Consider the following 19150-nt stretch of genomic DNA (forward strand, 5'->3'; position numbering starts at 1 on the left):
ACCCAAATCTGCTCTGGGGTGGTCAAAAAGGGGCATTGAAATACAGACATGCTTGTTCCCCCCAGCTGTACCCCTCCAGTGCCCCAAACTGGGTGATGGGAGGGATAAGCCATGTTCATCTGATGAAAATCCCTAAAACCAGGGGCTCGCGTTTGCCGGGTACGCGTGCCTCCTGCTTATGCGTGTGGCTTGTGACCCCCCGCTGCCCAGGCTACTGACGCTGGGGGTCTGGCCCCTCGCCCTGCAACTGCTGGCACACGGCTCTGCTCCCCTGGTCTAAGCCGGGGGCTCACATGGGGGCTATCACCCACCCTCCCCTGCTGAAACGGTTTCTGAGAGCAGGACGCCAGCAGAGAAAAAAAGAAATCACCCCGCACTCCTCAAGCACCACAAAGGGCACCAGCACGGTGGGGACAGGTGACGGTGACACAGCCCCGAGGAGGTTTATGCTTGTGGCTCTGGCTCCGCAGCAAGCGGCTGGCACCAGCCCTCCAGGGATGCCCATTTCACGCTTGGCTCCCTCTGCCCCCGGGACAGCTGCGATGGGCACGGGCACGGCACCGTGACGGGCTCCCCCGTGAAGAGGACAGGACCTGGATGAGACGGGAATCACAACAAGGAGAAATCGAGACGTGAAAGCTGGAATAGCAATACCTGGGGGGATTTGCGCAGGGTGTGCAGATCCAAGTGCCAGCTGGGCACAACACGACCCCGCTCCAGCCACGCCGAGCTTTGCCCTGCAAAATAAATAAGCCTGAAGACAGCCATCTGCAGCAACGAGCGTACCAGGGGAAGGCTCTGCAGGACTACAGAGGCTAAGCACTGCTCATTAAAGCGCTGGGGAAATGTGAATGAAGCAGATGAATGGATGAAGAAATGAATGAAGGAGGGAAGAGGAAGTGAATGAATATTGCATTGACTTGGTGCCTTTCATCCTGCGATGGCAGAGCTGTGCAGCACAGCTGATGGGCAGGCACTGCGTCGGTACTCCCCGGAGAAACCCCTGGTCAAAACAAATCAGATTATTTCCTGTTGACAGAGCCCTTCAGGGGAGGCGAACAGCGAGCCGTGGCATATGGATTCATATTACTTGAAGCACGAGGCTTTCCCCAAACAAAATCCCTCCGACTCCCCCTTAATCAATGTGGCAGATCATTACTTTTTGAGTTGCTCTTGTTCTTGCTATTCCAGACACTGCATGATTTCCATGGCAACGACATCCCAGCCATCCCAGGCCTTTTCCTAACCTCTGTCATCTGCTGTTGAGTCACACCAGTGCATAACCCGGAGAGATGAGCAGCAGGGCCAGGCCACGAAGGTGCCTTTTGGCACCGGGGGAGTTAAGGACCTCGCTTTCCCCCCCCTGTGCAGCCCAACCCTGTGAGCCCCTGGGAACCTCTCACAGCCAAGCATGGCACAGGGCTTGCAGGCAGCTGTGGGGGAGCACGTGGAAATAAAAAATAATTTTCTGGAGGTTTTATTGTGCTGTTCCAGAGCACAATCAGCTGAACCCACTGGCCAGCCTGACTGTGACTGGGATTCAGGGTGGTTTAAATAGGGATAATGGGAGGGAGCAGTGAGATGGTGCTGCTGCCTTGGTAATGCAGAGTAGGGTCAGGACCAAACCTGGATGCTTTGGGGAGGAAAGGGAATCCAGCTTTACTTCTGGTTTGGAGGAAAAAGTGCACTCTCTTCCTTTCCACCTTCTGAAGGAAAAACTAGCCTGGGGTGTGATCCTGCTCTTCAAGTGCTGCATGTTTGCAGGCAACCTGGTGTCACTGCTGCGAGCAGCACACGCTGCTCAGAGGAGCATCTGGCACCACTCGAACGACCCACCACCCCCCAGGGCCAGTTTGATCCCACCTGCCTGTATGGACTTGGGGTGTCATTGTCCCCACAACATCTAGCTGCTCCTCTAGCAGCTGGCTGCTCACAGCTGCAATGCTGCCAGATCTGGCTGCGCCAGACATTTTGCAAGTGTTTTGTAGGGTATTTAAGGCTGGATGCAAAGCTTAGGGACCATCCATGGGCTCAAGCGGGTTTTCAAGCTGACCTCAAGAGCACCAAGCCTGCCGTGCATGGGGGTCCAGGTACACAGACACTACCGCTGAATGAACCAGTGCTGCAAGCCTTGCTCACATAGTAACCGCCCCCGCTGCCAGCAGGAGCTGGAAGGAAATTATTTGTTTTTTCCTCCTTCACCTACCCTGCTCCCTTCAGCAAGCAGCTTCCCCTCTGAAAAGCCAGAGAGGATTTAGGGTGGCTGAGTGCCACTGCAGCAGCCAGAGCCTGGCCAGGCAAAGCATCTCCCACCCTGCCACCAGGAAGGGGCTCGGCCACAGCACACAGCGATGGCCAGGCACCGTGTCTCACCTGAGTTGGCAGGTAAAGCACCATTGTATGTCCCTCCTTCGGTCATATCAGGCTTTTCATTCAAACATGGGTTTCACCTCGACGCAACAGGGTTTTTTCCTGCCAGCGGTTTGCAGCCCAGCCTCCGCAACAGCCTGCATTTTTCATAAGCCACGTCGAATTTCATGGTAACCCTGCGGAGTTATTGCTCTATAACAAACACAATTGCTGCACTAGATTAAGCACACCGCTTATCTCGTCCAAATATTAATGAGCACCAAATGCAAGGCACTGGGCATGCTTCCCCATCTTCCCAAACAGGGAGATTGGCCACTGGGTATAGCAGTTGCAGGACTGGACCCAGACAAGGGGATCCGTTTGCGGGCTGGTCCAGCAGCTTCCTTGAGTGCGGATGGCTGCCCAGAAGCTCTGAACTGGAGTTTTTACAGTTGCTTGAATACAGACCATTTATTTAGCTGTCCTTCACACCAGGAAAAAAAGAGATGCTTTATCCTGCCATAACTTGAGCTAAATTGCTTTACCTGACTATTAATGGCCTGGACTTGGGGGCAAGAGGCTCTCGGTCGAATTTTGGACTGGTTCCTTGGCCCTGCACTGTGGAGCAGCTGGCTGGGTTTGGAGGTGGCATCCAAGCTCACACCACGGTGACTTCCCTACATACTTCAAGACAAACTGCTCCAAGGAGGACCCCATCTAGGGCAGCCAGAGCCAGGATGCCTTTGGTGCTCACAGGTCTGAAAGGGACAAAGTCTTAGGAAGGGAAGGGAGCGTGGTTCTGTAATGCTGTCAGCTACACTGCAGTAACTGCTCATGCTGATGCAGGGCTTAGCGCTGAACTCAAATATATTCAGACAACTTCATCAAAACCATGGCTTTAAAGTAAATAACACAGTAAAACTTGGATTGAACAAGCTATCAACGGTCCCTTTAGAATTAAAATAAGGGAAAGAGCTGTTCACTCCTGGGATTAATAGAGGTTATAGGGGTATAGCCCCTATAGGGAGCTAGAGGTATAGCCCAGGTCAGGGGTTAACCTCTTTGCCAGCTCTGTAAAGGGATGGGTGACCCTGGTGCCACCGAGCCCAGAGAGCTTTCCAGAAGAGGGTCAGCTGCACGAAGCACTGGGTGATGCTCTGAGGCAGGACCAGAGCAGAGCTGCTCCTTTGCAGCTGAACACCCCCTAAGCAGCTCAGGCAGAGCCAGCCCAGGGCGTGCAGAGCTGGAGTGCTGCTCCCTCCACCCACCCGGACACTGTTTGGGAGAGAGGAAGAACGAAAAAAACCCAACAAACCAGAAGACAAATAGAGACTTACCTCCATGTTTTCGCCTGCCACCCCCATCAGTCCCCTTCAGCCTAATCATTCTCTTCCTCTTCAATCAAGACAAATTTGCAAGAGGAGCAGCTCCCAGCGCCTGAGTGCAAAAGCCTTTAATTACTGTCATCTGGAAGGCTGTGCCAGGCTCCCTTCCAGTGCCTTTTCATACTTTTCGGAAGACAGTGCTCCAGGACTTGACGCCCCCAACATGCCATTTGTCAGGCTTTATTTTAAACAAGCACTCACTGCCTATTAGGAGGCTGGGGAGAAAGCTCCTGGCAGTCCATCTGTGCTGCTGCTGCATTGACACGGCGGTCGCATCCAGGCAGTGAGCTGAGCTGGGCTGCCTCGACAGGGCACCAGCCCGGCAGCCGTCTCCTGTGCACGCCAGCTCTCTGCGAACCAACTCCGAGAAGTGCATCGCGGTCTTCTTCGCCATCTCTCCTCCTGCTTCTCAGCTGGGCTCACACTGGCCATTAAACTGGAGACAGAGGCAAGAGTATAAATGTGGTTAGAAGGCAAAAGGCAAATTCAGGTAGACCAGGCTGACGGTTCCATAAAGTGATCCCAAAGCTTCCTCTCACACACAAGTCCCCCGGCCTGCATCCCTGGGAGCATGCTCCCAACTGGCATGGTTGTACATGGGGTTTGATATCAGGCAGGAGTTTGTATTTCATCCTGCATGGGAAAGCACGACCACAGAACCTACATAAACCAATCTGGCCTGCTGCAGGCAGGACGCAGGGCTGGAGGGCCCATAGGAGCAAGCCGGTGAGTTGCCTTCATCGCACTCTGAGCTGACACCCGGGACTCTGCCAACCCAGTGACCCTGCAGCTTGGGCTCAGCATACACTGAGATATGCTGGAAAGGATGCCAGAAGGTTTCCAGATGTCCTGCACCAGCACCCATGTGACGTGCTCCGTGAATTACACCCAGCAGAGCCATCCTTCTAATATTTCATCTTTGGAGCATCACCTGTGGCAGAGAAAAGCTGCAAAGGAGGTTTTCTGGGGAGCCTCTGCCAGTGGGTGGCACTGCAAAACCAGCAGTATGGAAGAAGCAGCAGAGCAAGGATTCGGGGTGGAACAGCAGCAGAGCCACTGCACACGGGCTGCTGCGCACCTCTGGCTGCACAGCTGGAGGGATGGATACGAGCATTGCGGGGATGCCACAGCCTGGCTGGAGGGAGGAGGGATGCTGCTGAGCTGGGAGAGGGACAGCCACAGTGGGAGGTGAGAAGGCATCAGCAAGGGGTTTGAGGGGCCGCGGTGGTGTAGGCCAGCTGCACTGTGCCTTCTGTGGGCGCTGGGGGTCAGCCCAGCAAGTGGGAGTTCGAATCAATTCATGTCCACATGGGACAGAGCCAATTAACCATCTCAAAGGTAGGAGCAGTCATCGGCTTCCCCTGTTATCCTACTGTAAGATTTCTTCTGCAGCCAAAAATCATGTAATATGTCACCCCAAAATATAAGGTCTCCCCTCTGGGAGCTAGATAGGCTTCTGCCCCCCACCCTTAACCCTGGCGAAGAACACAGGTGTGGTAGGTGTAAGAGCTTTTTGGTCATCTGGCTTGTAGGCACAAGACCCCTAGAAGCCCCCCAGCCACCAAAGATGTGCACCAGCCAGCATGACCTAGGGGACCGAGAGCCCGGAGGGAAAGCGTGCTGCATCACACTTATGTCACTGCCTAGCCAGGGGGGAATTAAGGATCCTGGGACAGCTGGGTAAACATGGTGAGTTGTAAAACAGGCTCTAATCTGGAGGCTGGCCTGGTCTGAGTGTCCATGTTCAGGTCTAGTGTCCTCCTCCAGTTCCAAAGTGGCCATGTTCCTGCACCACACACTCCTCCTGGCACAGATTTCACCTCCCTTTGCACTGCATCTACACTTTAGGTCCCATCTCCAGCATTTCAGTGTTACCTTGACCAGTTCATTCCCAGATGGTCTCTAATCAGACTTCATCTCATCCACCTAAAAATACTGCGAGCAATCCAAGGCAGTAAACACTCGGTTCTTCTTCCTTTCGCTAACAAACAATGAACAAAGGAGCATCTTCTTTCTTTTCCCCCATGATGTCCCAACAGCAGTTGGGAACCACAAAATATTGAGGAATGGGCTTATGTAGCCCCAGTCTTACTCCAGGACCATGAGGTTTTGTGCTGGGGACACACACGCACCTTTGTAGAGGAAGCCAGAGGGATGGGGAGAAGGAGCCGTGCAAGGAAAACCACCTCTCTTGGGCTGGCGAAGGGGATTTGGCTCTGAAGGGCTGTGATGTCTGCCTGGCAGGTGGCAGCACCATCTGACAGCCTCTGCCTCCATGGAAAGAGCTACTGTTTCCCTGCGCAGCATCCACACAGCCACCTCTGCTAAGGGATATTTTCTCTGGCAGGAGCAAAGGCTTCATCCAGCGGGTTGTGGACTAGCAGGAGACAGGGGAGCGCATCCTCAAAAGGAATTTGCTCCTGTATCAGAGGGTTTAAAGACGTGGCACCAGGGCTTCTCCAGCATCTTCCTTCTGTAGGGAACATGCTGACTGGCATGATGGGGGTGGCTGCAAAATCCTATCTCCTGCCTGCCCACCTTCACGCTTACAGAAATGCTTTGGTACAACCCACTCCAGACTGGGGAAGAGCTTCGATCTGGCCCTTCTGCTGCAAATGGATCTGATTTGCTCCTAGCACTGAGCACTGTAATTACAGTACATCCCACTTAATCGCGATGTGCTTAATTGGGAAATCCACTTACCAGGATGTCACCTAGGGAACCGATTTAAGCTTGATAACACTTAAGAGCAATGCCTGCTGCTTTATAGAGAAGGTAATTCTCCTACAGGGAGATGCCTTCAGGTGGCTGAATCATGCTCCTTCTTCCACCAGCATCCAATGCTCCTGGCTTCTTGCTCCTGCAACAGATTTCAGCCTTCCCGTTAAGTAGGCTACAGTCAGTAAACGCACCAGCTGCTCCTGCCAGGTCACGGCTGTCCTCTGCACCAGCTGAGCAGGCTGCCACCAGCACGTGGGCCAGCTCTTGGCTGCACCCTTGGCTGGACCTGCACACTCAGCACGTCCGACCCCCTTCCCTGTTTGAAGATGGCTTTCTTCCCATTGCTGGGACCTTTTTTGAAGAGGATGACATACTTAGGCTTGACCAAGCTGTTCTTTGCAGCAGAAGAGGGGCCAAGGTAACCCAGTCATCACCTGAATCCGGGCAGAGCAAGAGCTTTGGAGACAACCAGCATCCCTTACCATTATTAACACCAACACTTATCTTCCTCCTCATCCCTCCAGCAATCAAACACATCAAATGCCCAAGTGAAGAAAGGACAGGGACATGGGAACGGCCATTAAAGACCGAGCATTGAGTCAGGCACTTGGAGAGGCCACATTTTTATCCTGGTTTCCTACGGGAAGAGGGTTTATGTGACCACACTGAGTATTTGTGCATGCATGTACACATGTCTTACGGGTACCACGATAAATTCTGAACATCCTGGTCAAACTAGGCAGAGAAGCAGCTTTTCCAAAGGTAACAAAGTCCCACACATTTTGTAGGAATAAGAACCAGAAAGAAGAGCGAAACCCTATGAATACCCAACCTCTCACTAGTTCGCAGGGATTTGGGACAACAGTTCTGCAACACAAAACCCCCATGAACCACATTTCCTCGTTAGAGGTATGCCAGTTGCTCCAGGACCATGACTTCTCTGACCTTTTGGCACTGTCTTGCTTATCTCTGTCCTTTTCAGTTAGGCTATGTGTTTTTTCCAACTGCACAAAAGCACACTGCTCCTCTTCCAAAGGTGAGGCCGTAGATGGAGGCTGCCTTTGCTACCGAAACATCTGTACCATATGGCAACAACACAACACCACTTTGCAAGATGCTGCGCTGGTGTTTTTGTTCTCACCAACCACAAGGAGCTGGGGGGAGTCATCTGAACTCTTTGGATGCATAATAGTGATTGCCTTTCAGACACTTGAAAATGTAATAACTTGGCATCAAATGAGGGATTTTTATGGCTGAACATGTTTTGTGCTTCTCTGAACAAGCCAGCTTCCAGATTAGCTACATTGGCCTTTTAAAGTGCTATAAAATGTGCAAAGGCACTTGTAATGTATAGTGATTTCTGTAAAAACAGGAGGTAAGTGCTGAAATGTCCCCTGATTTATCCTTTTGCTTCTCCTAACCCATGCTGGGAGAAGGGGTAAAGGCAATCCTCTACTCCCTTTTTGGCTTCTCAGTCTTCCAGCCCGGAGATAGACGGGAGACAAAATGCCAGGTACTACAGAACTTCTGCCTTTCAGCCACTCTGACAACTGCAGAAGAGAAAACCCTCTCAATTCCTGAGCATCACAACCAATGCCAAAACCAGCAAATGCCTTTCTAAGGTGCGACACGTGGCCAGCAAAGCTTGCTTGTCACACAGCGCCTGTCTGGGCAAGAGGACCCGGGCAGCATCATCCACAAAGGTGCTGGACCTAATGCTGGCTGGAGGGTCTGACAGAGCACATCACCACGATGAACCGTGTTAACAGGGTCAGGCCTTTGCTTTCCTGCCAGCAGGGTCACCTTCTTGTCCTCTCCTCTTGCTCCTGCCCCTCTTCCCTTCACACCGCTGTAACATAGTCAGAAATCCACAAGAACATGTTGTGGGATTCCTCCCCCCCTTCACTTGCTTGTGTTGGCTTAAATATATGTGCTCAGCCAAGCATCAGGTCCTTGACACAGATGTCTCAGGGGCTGGGCTTTTCACTGAAATGCAGCCACGCAGAGGCTTGGCAAAGGAAAACATCCCAGCAACCGAGGCTCCCATTTTCTGAGCCTGGGTGGGAGGAATAAAGTATTAGTTCAAGCTCCATTTTAGCTGGAGGAGAACAGCATCATTTGTTGGAGCCAAACAGGTTCTTCCCCTCCCCTCCCCTGCTACACAGCCAAGTTGTCCCCTTGCTATTACCGGGGCCATTTTACCAGTGCCATGGCAGTGCTGCCACCAGCAAGGGCTCTGCAGCTGCTGCCACGGCTGCTGCGTGCCACCCAGCGCTTCTGGCAACCGACGCCACAGCTGTTACGGCCAACACGAAGATGAGCGCTGTAACCCTTATCTGGCATCCGGCTCACTGCGGTCAGGTTCAGATGAGTGCCTCTGGAACACAGAATGAGTATTTATGAGCTGGAAGTTTTTAAGCACATGCCTTAGTGCCATGCGTGTTCAAACCCATCCATCCCCACAGAGCAGCTGGAGCTCTCTGCTGCCAGTATGAACAGGTAAACCCAACCGGACTGCCTCTCGCATCCATTTTTATATGTATGAAATGTTGTGCAACAAGCTGGAGGGTCAGCAGAACTCAGATCTTTAAATTAGATTGTACATCTTTATAGAAAAGCCACACTTACCTTTAGCACAGTTTATAGGACATGGATTTTGTGTGCTTTGTTAGTGCAAATTAAACATAATTAACGACAGCCAACAGCGCTCTTTGCAACCAGCAACATGCACCACTGCATCCTGAAGGCTATTTAGCACAATCAAGGTTAAAATGCAGATTGTTTTTAAGATTTCCAGTGTATCTGCTGTCAGATAAGAAGTGCCAAGTCTAGCACTGGCAAGTGTGAGCTGGCTGGACTGGGAACCTTCATGCCACCATCAGAATTATGTAGGCTCATTTGAAAACACCTCAGTTCCTTGGCTGTCATCACATCAGTAAGAGAAATATTGATGGGAGGGGAGGAGATGTGGAAAGGGGAGAGTTTTCTCAAACATCACAAACTGAGTAGAGACGCTCAATTGCCAAACAGATCTGCCCAAGCCATCCAGGACGAAAACATCTCATCTCAAACTCACCGTAAAACAAAATCAGCCCCAGCCTTACCAGATGCCCTCCAGCCTGTGCTGGCTTTGGGCCTCCCTCCGAAGGACTGATCGACTCCTGCACCCAGCTTGTGCAGGGACACCCAGGGGTCACTATTCAGGTAGTCAAAATCACATCAGCCTCCCAACAAGCCAGCTCTGTTTGTCACGGACACGCTGGCAAAACCAAGCACCATACATGAGCACACATGACCTGCAACTGATTTTACAAGACGCGGTATGAAAACCACACAGTAAAGGCAGGATCAAGTCTTAAGCATTAAGGTCTCCTTCATTTATATTAGCAGCTCCTGCTATGTGGTCCCTGCTCCATCCTCAGGGTGCTGGCAGCCTCTCCTGTCATTTCTTTTTGGGGGTGACACTGAGCCAGCACACAGCGGAGCAGAACCTGGATGAGCAGCTCTGGCTCTCTTGCTGAAGTTCGGGGACCCAGGTATCCATCCTCGTGTTTTTGTAAAGACTGAGGCTATGAATCTGTGTTTTCCAGCTGATTGCAGAGAGCTACAATAGCAAAACTTAGCATTATTTGCTCACTACAAATACTTGGAGACCCGAGTCCAGCCTGGATTGATGCACTGAGAGTAAACAAGGGCAGGGGCAGGGAGAGAGCTTTAGGCACTCCAGCATCTCATGGCTAATTAAAGCTGGGAGGAATTTGTCTCAGCAAGTTGTGAGCCATTAACTTCTCTGGTGTGACTAAGCCACTGTGTGGTATCTAATTTACCAGGGGGGTGATGTGCTGCCAGCTAACCATGTTCCCGCAGCTGAGGTGGGCTAATGGAACATAGTTCGATGCTTCGGGGCAATCCCGCTTGCCAGCTTACCTGCACCTTCCCAGTCCCAACTGGCCTTGCAAACAGCAAGACAACCCAGTGGGAATTTTAATTGCGAAGGAGTATTCAAAAAACCCTGTCAAAATCCAAAGGCCTGACCAGAACTACAGGTTCTTGTGGTTTTCTGCATGGCTGTTTTTTCCAGCGATGCAAATTGGGTTCTTCTCTTGCAAATGAGCAATGCTGAAACACTCTTTAACCATTTGCAGGACCTGGAGGCCCCCAGCCTCCTCTGAGTGCTGTCCTTAACCACTGCAGGAAAGTTGTGGTGCTGCCTTGTCTTGTACTAGTGATGCAAATATCAAGATGAATTTCTTCATAGACAGCTCATTACCAACAATTCTTTCCTTTGTCTCTGGCTCCAGCTAAAGAGGAGGAAGTCACTCCAGCAGGAGCTGCACATGGAACGGCAAAAAGATGTTTCTCAGAGGGTACAACTGAGTTACAAGGAATGCTGGATTTTGGGTACTGCCCTCTACACCCCACTGCTCTCTTTGGGGGAGGGTGGAGGAATTCAGAGGTCCCAGCTTCCAGTTCATTTCCCCATTGTTTCTCTGGGCTGAAAATGCTTTTTTGTTTACTTTTCCAGCCCATCTTGACTCACAAGCCAGGCTCATCCCAGTTGTCGGTTGGCCCCATTTTGCAGTTATGCCAGTTTCAGCTCGTTTGCCAAAGAACCAGCGTGGCACGAGGAGCTCTGCCCCAGGAGAGGGTAAGGAACCAGCCACCTTTCATGGTTTTTTGGGGGTCCCTGAATGCTGGAAAGCCTCCAAAGGTCCCTTTCCAAGCACCCAGGAATCCCTACCTGCCCCCATTCCCCTGGGACAGCCCGCTCAGAGGAGAGGTGACCTTGATGGCTGGGCTGATGTTGTCACCTTTGTATTTTCCATGGCACCCGTCTGCAGCCAGCATCAATGCCAGCCAGCCAGCGTCTCTGCAGCAGAGAGATTCCCAGAGGACAGGCTGAAACTGTTCATCTGGAGACAGAGATCATTTTTAGAGGGAAATCCTGTTCACTTCTCAAAATGAGGTAGGGTTTTACCAACACATGTTCCCAGCCAAATGCACTTGCTGTACCAAATTCATCACTAAAAGCAAAGGACTTGCTATGTCAAAATGGAGCTGTGGTTTTCAAAGCTAACAGGGGAAAAGCACACTGTAAATACCTGGAGGAAGCGTAGGCATGGCTTATTAATGCACACTTGCTGTGAGACTTCAGGCTGCAGGACAGGGCTTTCACTGTCCTCCTGATGTCCTCAGATGCCCCGTTCCTGTACTGAGCACTGCTCTCTTTAACCATGTAGCGCACCCGTCAGACCTGCAAACCTACAGATGGAGCACAGAAGATGGGTTAATGCAGCTTATACTAGTGCTTTAACCACTCGCATCCACCATCCACCCTCAGCTGGTGGGGAGAAGCTCCTGTCCCTGTTGCTGGTTCCTCTCCAGGATCCAGCCAGGGATTTTTATGGGGACAGATTAGGGCCTGAGGAAGGCAAGCAAGGATGCCAAATCTGATCATTCCCAAAAGCCTGAATTGCAGGGGTTTAACATTGCCTGAACTGCAAGTAGGAGTTAATTTTGTTATCTTTACACTCTGTCTCAACCACTCATTCCACAAAAGGCTGCACAAAATACCTGCTCTCTGGTTTCTCTCCTGTGCTGCTGCACAGTGTTGCTGTTGAGACAGCTCCTGAGTTTTCCATCAAAAGCCACTCCCTGACATTTAAGGCTGTTATGAACTGGACCAGATTTGTGCATTCCTGCGTAGCAAAGCCTTGCCCAACATGGGATGCCTACATCCTTTGACTCCTTTCCCTGTGAAAGCCATAACAGAAAATGTTAAGTGAAGGAACAGTAACCAGTCCATATGCTGCCACGCTACAGGCATCTCAGCACAGTCACACAAGTTGTGTTTCTTTTTCTCAGATACAGCCTTTTCTATCAAACAGAGCATCAGACAGGCTGTTTCTGGAGAGGGGTTGACTATTTGCCTAGGGAGTTAGGGAAAACAGTCCTCAGACAGCTCTCCTTCCCCAGGCGATGCTGGTGAGAGCTGGCCCATGTGCACTAAGGGAGTTTCTCAGAGTATCTTCAAACTTGTGAGCTATTTCAGTATTTCTCCTCCCAGCTTGAAGATCACTCAGGGCCCAAGGATGCACAGGCTTGTGTTATTAAACGGCTATTTCTGTTGACATTTTTATTTTTAGCAAATGTTACTGAAACATTCACCATTGCTCCTTGGAGGCAATGGAAAAAGAGGCAAGTTCCAAATTCTGGGCGATGGAGACCTCGAGGCAGGCAGCCAAGCCGGGGTGGGACATGGCCTGGCTTCCCTGCCGTGTTTACCATCTGTGCCCTGAGCAGGGACATGAATGAATCGTGGCAGTGTCCTCGGCAGCCACGGAGCAGAGTGTGCAGCGGGCTTGCGCTCTCCCACTCCGGCTGGCAATGCCAACCCCTCCCTGAGGGGTTAAAAGTGTCCAAAGGCAGGCTGGGATCAGCGACAGCCAACCTAAACAGAACCGTGTTCAAAGAAACCTTTGAGCACCCAGGGATGCTGACCTGAAGCGATGGGCAGCAATGGATGCCCTCTCCCCTTGGGTTTGCCGGGGCAGGGGGCAGCAGGCAAGCTGCCTTGCTTCCTCAGAATTGTTTTTGCAGCTTCATGCTGAATCCCTCTCTGCTTTATTGAGCATTAAATGTCTTTAAAAGGTCTGTTTACTTCCTTGGAGTGCTTGGAACTGGGATTCTCCCTTGCGGGCCCAGCTCTGGCCCCATCCCTAAAAAGGGGGGTTTAAATTAAAGTTGAAATTTGTGGTCTCAGCACTCTTTTTACCACTCCTGAGTGCTTGCAATAGAAGCCCAGCAGCAGGCAGTACCTGGGTCCATGCGTTTGTTTCTTTGCCACTGCTGGATGTCAGGTGGGCTGCACGGAAGAATATCCCAAAAGAGAAAGACCAGGAGTTACCCCAGAGTGAATAAACCAGTTGCAAACCACATTCATCTGAAATCTGCTTGCCAGTGGGGAAGCGCCGGAGGGATGCAAGTCAGCCTGTTAGCAGCCCCGTGCCTTTCTGCGCTTCCCTGCTGTGCGGCTGGGCTGCCTCCATCACTGACATGCTCTAGTGCTGCTGAAAGGACCAGCGGACAGTTTCCTCACCTGATTTTGGTGACGTGGCTGTGGTAACCCATGGAACCTAGAACCAATCGCCCTGGGAAAGCTGCAGATCTCACCCCAGCAGCCACCAAACAGAAGCAATTAATGTACGTGGCAGTAAACGAAACCCCTTGAGCAGCAGCATCAGGGGCAGAGAGGCTCAGCTGACTTCTTCCTGCCTTCCATCCGCCCCAGGCTGGAGGGGACACATGGGAAGCAGTGCTGGCACTGTCACCCATTGGGTGGGGACTCCAGTGCTGTCAGATGGGCTTTGCCCTCACCCTGGGGGCCTTGCCTGGCCTATCCTGCCCTGCCTGCTGTGCCTGGCGCAGGCAGCGAGGGGTTGCCCGCTGCTCCAGGGAGCCGCTGTTCAGGAGGAACCACCGGGTGACAGCTGGCTAGAGAAGGAAAGCACAGCTTCTGCGGAGGCTTTTGTATTTTAGAAGCTTTGTCAAAGTTTAAGTAACTACAGTTTTGCCCCTCGCAGTAATCACCTGAATATTTCTGCAGGATCTATCAGAAAACCAAGTGTGCCACCAAAACACAAATGCAATGGAAAAAAAAAAATTAGCGTATTTTAGGTCAAAGTCATCACAGTCCCTCACTGATTTTCATGTGGATGGTATCATAAGCCTAGATACCATATTACTTCACACGCCCACATCTGTACAGATGTGCACACACATGCTAATTGATAGCTAACGGGTGCTTTTTCCAGGACACTGCTGATACTGAAACACTCCAGTCCTCTAAAAAATCATTTTCTGAAGCACTGGCTTTGACCTGAGAGAGGCTGTTGAACAGCCCATCCTCTCTGGATCCTGCACCGGGCAAGCGCGGGATGCTGATGCCAGAGCAGTGGGGCCACAATTGCCCTGTTGTGCAGAGCGTGGTGCGCCGGGTGCGACACAGGGCACTTGACCACAAAGACCTGAGATGTGCTTAACAGGACTCTTGCACTGTTCGCCCACTAAGAGCCTTAACTTCTTATTGCATTATGCCGGGGTTTAGGCAAAGCAGGGTTCCCAGCAGGGCACTGCATAGATTTCCTTTCCCATGAAAAGAGACTTATACCTTCACATTTGTTCCTTGTCCTCAAATCCCATTTTTTTCCAGGTAGAGGAGAGAGGAATTTGATGGATTATAATTAAGGAGGTGGTGTTCTGAGCAAGGAGGGGGGACAGGAAGGCTAATGCAGGATGTGGCTGCGTCACCTATGGAAGAGATGCTTTAATGCGAAAAGCCTTGTGAGAAGAGAGCTCTGGGGCTCTTCTCCCCTGCATAGCAGCTGGGTATTCACAGGCACTTGCTACTTGAGTTTATTTTGGCTGGAGGTGGACACTGGACCCTAGTGGGTCCTCTTACCATGCAGTGATGCTCAGCAGTGGTCAGCAACTATAGGAGCGGGGTATTTGTACTACTTGGAGTAGGAAGCCCCGCTGCATCTAGGTATCAGGAAGGAGCTGTTGATAGGACTGCAGACCTGAGATATATATTATAATAAAGTATAAGTAACTGCCAATATATAATATAACCCTTCCCAGGCCTCCAGCGCCATTCACTCCAGAGCCCCAAAGCACTGTACAAACAGTAATTAAAACTTCCCAGCCCCCAGCTTTGCCAATAGTGTTGAATTCATTTTCCAGTGTGGGAAAATAAACCTTGCATGATTAAGAGAGACAATGCAATTTTAACAGTAGGAAAAGTTACTGGTGAAACATAAGCTGTAGTGTGAACCCTGGTCCTTCACTTCCAATAGAAGGCTCTTCAAGACAAGAATGAGTAGTCGGTCTCTTCTCCATCATGCCCACTATGCCCATTTAACACGGTAATGGGCAACACAAGACTAGCCAGGTACATCTATTCAGTCCCAGTGGCTACAATCCAACTTGCTTTGCAGAATTAAAGTCTGCAGGGAAGTGAGGAGCACTGGAAGAATATGGTAGGAGATGCCTGTGAGAAGCCCCTTGTCCAGTTGGTCCTCCTGGAGCGTCTCTCTGCCCTTAGCACTATCAAGTTCACAGCTCCGTGTGCCACCCTGCTGACCACATGGCTGATTTCCTTCCCCAGAAATGCGTTACCAGAAACGTCCTTCAAGAAGGAAAGGGACACTGGAACATGCAAGAGCTTGCCTACACACCAGAAACACTGACCCTTTGCTTTCTGGTTTATTTAACACAGTAACAAGAGTCTACATAAAGACAGCCAGTCCCTCGCCTGGTTCCTGCCTGCTCCATGCTCTCCAGGAACCCTTGGGGAAAAACCATGCTGTGTCGGGTGTGGACACAGCCCTTGGGTTCAGCATGGGCATGTGGGAGCTATTCAACAACACGTGTTGCTTCAGGTACCAGCAGACAGACAGTAAAAAGCCCCTGGTGGGTTGCACCTGATGGCAGGGTTTCGCTGGAGCCCTTGGCCAAGATCTCTCCCTTCCCATGGTTAATGTGCTGGTCGCCAGCACCCAGCTGGGCAGCGCCTGGTCCCTTCCCTTCCCCTCTAGCCCACCGCTACCTCGCAGCCTGGCCAGCCAGATCCTCCCCCTACCTCTTAACAGCTTGTCAAATGCTTAAGGACCTTTTGGGAGGAAAAAAAAACAATTTTAACGCAAAATTACATTTCTGCCTCGAGGAAAACAGGATATCTCCCTGCTCTGCCGCCACTGCCTTCAAATCACGGAGCCCAGAACCCCGGTCTCCAGCAGGACTCCCCGGGGGCGGATGTCAGGCTGTCTGGAAACCCCAGAGAGGCCACAGGGCTTGGCGAGAAGTCCTGCCGCAGAGGGGAAGGGTCCAGACAACCAGAAAGTTCAGCCTCCTCCCCACATCAGGCTGTTTCCAGACACATGCCAGCACCACCTGCGTCTGCTCACTCCAGGGAGTGCTCCTGCGGTCTCCCAACAGCTGGGGAAGCGTTTACGGAGTCAGCAGCGCTGCACGGAGGGTTATTTAGTTATTTGTAATGGATTTTCCATACCTGTCATTATTTCCAGCCCTGTATTGAGAAAAAGGGACAGATATTCTGCTGGGAGATGGGCTGGCTTGAAGGGCTTTGGTGAAGCCTGTGGTTTTGCAGTTTACGTCTGGAGAGGGCTGGGGACTTGCTCTGTTTCTCTCATCATCACGGCAGGTTGATCCCCAAGGAGAACGAGGATCCAGCTTGGACTTGCTGTGCTTCATGTTTGAAAAGGACAGGCTTCTGTAAAGGAAAAGAGAGACCTGGAAATCTGCTGCTTTCATTATGCTTTCTTTGGGGCTAACTTAGTTGTTGGAAATCAACACAACCATGAAGATAGCAGCCTGTGGGACCCTGCTCGGAGCGCCTAATGCCTATTAAAGATCTAGGAAGAGCTGGGAGAGAAGTAGCAGCACGGCAACAGGGAATGTTCCCTGTGCACAATGTGATTTCAAATTAATTTCTCCATGAAGGGGATTTTCCGCATGCCCAGCAGGCTTTGAGGAGGCCAGGCAGGCGTAGCAGAGAGGGGACTACCCTGCAGCAGCACTTTCACAGTCCCTGCTTCATCACCCTTCTAGGGCTCAAAATATTTGCTTTTCACTCCAAGCCAAAATGATGTCAAGCTACAAATACCAAAATCCTTCAGGCCAAAGCCATGTTCTTTCTCCATTCCTGCTCTGCTCCGAAAGGTGATTCCCTAGCCCGAGAGGCACTGTCAGAGCTATTACCTTAAGAGAGCCATCTGCGGTGCTCCCAGCAAGACCCTGCTGCCTGGCATAGCTGTGCCAGCACAGCCCCGCCACTGACTTCAGCTCATTTACAGCAGTGGGGCAGGGGGGCAGAAGCTGTGCTGAGCTGGAGCTGGAAGGGCACAAGGTTTCTGCTTTGATGGCACCCCCTGTTTCTGACTTGCAAAGGGACTAGAATTGTGACAAAGCCATGGGTAGGCAGCAACATTGTTCTGATAAAGTTGGTTTCATGAGAAATGGTTTTCCAGATGGCAGCAGAAGACATAGTAGAGCCCACCCTTACCCAGAAACACATGGCTGGGGGCCACTTCTGCTAGGAGAGAAGGTAGAGGGCTGAACAAGAGCATTTGTCTGAACTAATGGGCCACGGAGACATTGGAAGGAAAGTTTCCTTTGGAGCAAAGAGGGGGCACCTCTCTGCTTTCACTTACCATCCATCTGTGGCAGCTCTTTTCTCCTCTTGGCACACAGTTCTCATTCCTCAGCTGACAGCCCGTGGCAGGAAACACTAATCACATCCTCTTCCTAAGATGAGACAACAGGCAAAGAGGCTTGGCAGGGGACAAGGGACCTCCTGGCAGTGCCTGGAAAGCTGATCTCAGGGCCTGGGGTCTCCCCAAGTGCAAATCCCTGTGGTTCTTGTTTGCTGAGCTGGGACAAAGTGGGCACTAGGGTTTTAGCAGACATTTGTTAGAAAATAACTGTGAGAAAGGAATAAACCAATTAATTGCTGACCCACTGACAGCCAACACCTCTCCCCCACCTCCTCCCACACAATAAAATCTGTCTCCACAGCTCAAGCAGATTTAGGGTGGCTGCAAAGAGCCTAGAGAAGGAACAAACCCCTTTCCCACCCCAGCTAATAATATTTCCAGATAATCTGTTTGAGGCAGCACCCTCTGCGAACCAGGAAAGCCTTTAAGAGCCGTTAACACCTTTATTCAGACTTCCTCATCCACCCCCAGACAAGCTGTGATTAATTATCCAATCCTTCCCGATCCCCCTGGGAAACAGCGCTTGGTCTGCGTGTCCATCAGAGGATTTGCAGGGTCCCTCTACGAGAGCGGCTCCTGCTCTTGCTGCTGGCTCCAGATAAGCAGGAAAGGGCTGGTGGGGAATAAACTGCTTCCAGCTGTGCACTTATGTCACCAGGGGTGGTGGACAGTGGCAGGGGAGGTTCATGCGGGGTCTAGGCAATGTTTGTGGCTTTTTCTTTTGCTGGTGTCCACAGGCAGCACTGGCCAGGCTGTCCCTGGAAGTCCATCTCTGAGAAGCTGCCACTACAGCCCGTTTGGTTCCCACCAGATTTTTGCAGCCCTCCTTCCAGTTTTGCAGCTCTCTGGCACGGCTTGCTCTGAGGATGCTTCCTTTCCTACCATTTCCCAGTCCTACCAAAGGCGTTGTGGATGGAGAAGGCAGGGAGGGAAGGGGAATTACTGCCTCTCAGCTTGCTGCAGTAGCTGGGACACTGTGCCTGAGAGGTGCACCTGTGTAGGCTGTTACAGACTAATGCAGATAATCAAACTCATCTTGTACATGCACCGCCCACCTGTGCTACCTCAATCCACCAAATCCTAGGCTGTTTTGCATCACAGGGTAACTCTTCCACCCCTAAGGCTGCATACAGACCCTCCTGGCCATGCAAAGGGAGGATATGAGCAGCTCCAAGTTCATGGTATCACCAAGCAATTTACCGAACCCAACAGCGGCAAATTCCCTTTGTACCAAACGCCAATCTCTGCTGCATTACAGATGACACTAAGTCCATGTTCGTCCACCACAGCCCTTCATCCACAGTAGCTGAAGCCCTCAGGCTGTCTAAGGATTAACATGTTAATGCCCACCCTGCCCCAATCCCCTTTGCTATGGCAGGGTGGAGGCACAGGTCTTCTGGG

The 19150-nt window shown here is 51.4% G+C and overlaps 1 long non-coding RNA gene across 1 annotated transcript in view; it reads right to left on the reverse strand.

Moving 5' to 3' along the window:
• Nucleotides 1–19150, reverse strand: part of LOC308063404 — a 314414-nt gene that overhangs the window by 21045 nt on the left and 274219 nt on the right. Inside the window, exons 9-10 of the long non-coding RNA XR_013927953.1 lie at nt 17687–17780; nt 655–16746 (exon numbers count right to left, since the gene is read on the reverse strand). This is a non-coding gene — a long non-coding RNA (uncharacterized lncRNA). The remainder of the gene's footprint in view (nt 1–654; nt 16747–17686; nt 17781–19150) is intronic.

Source organism: Falco punctatus (genome assembly GCF_963210335.1).
Source record: "Falco punctatus genome assembly, chromosome: 4".
Lineage (NCBI taxonomy): Eukaryota > Metazoa > Chordata > Aves > Falconiformes > Falconidae > Falco > Falco punctatus.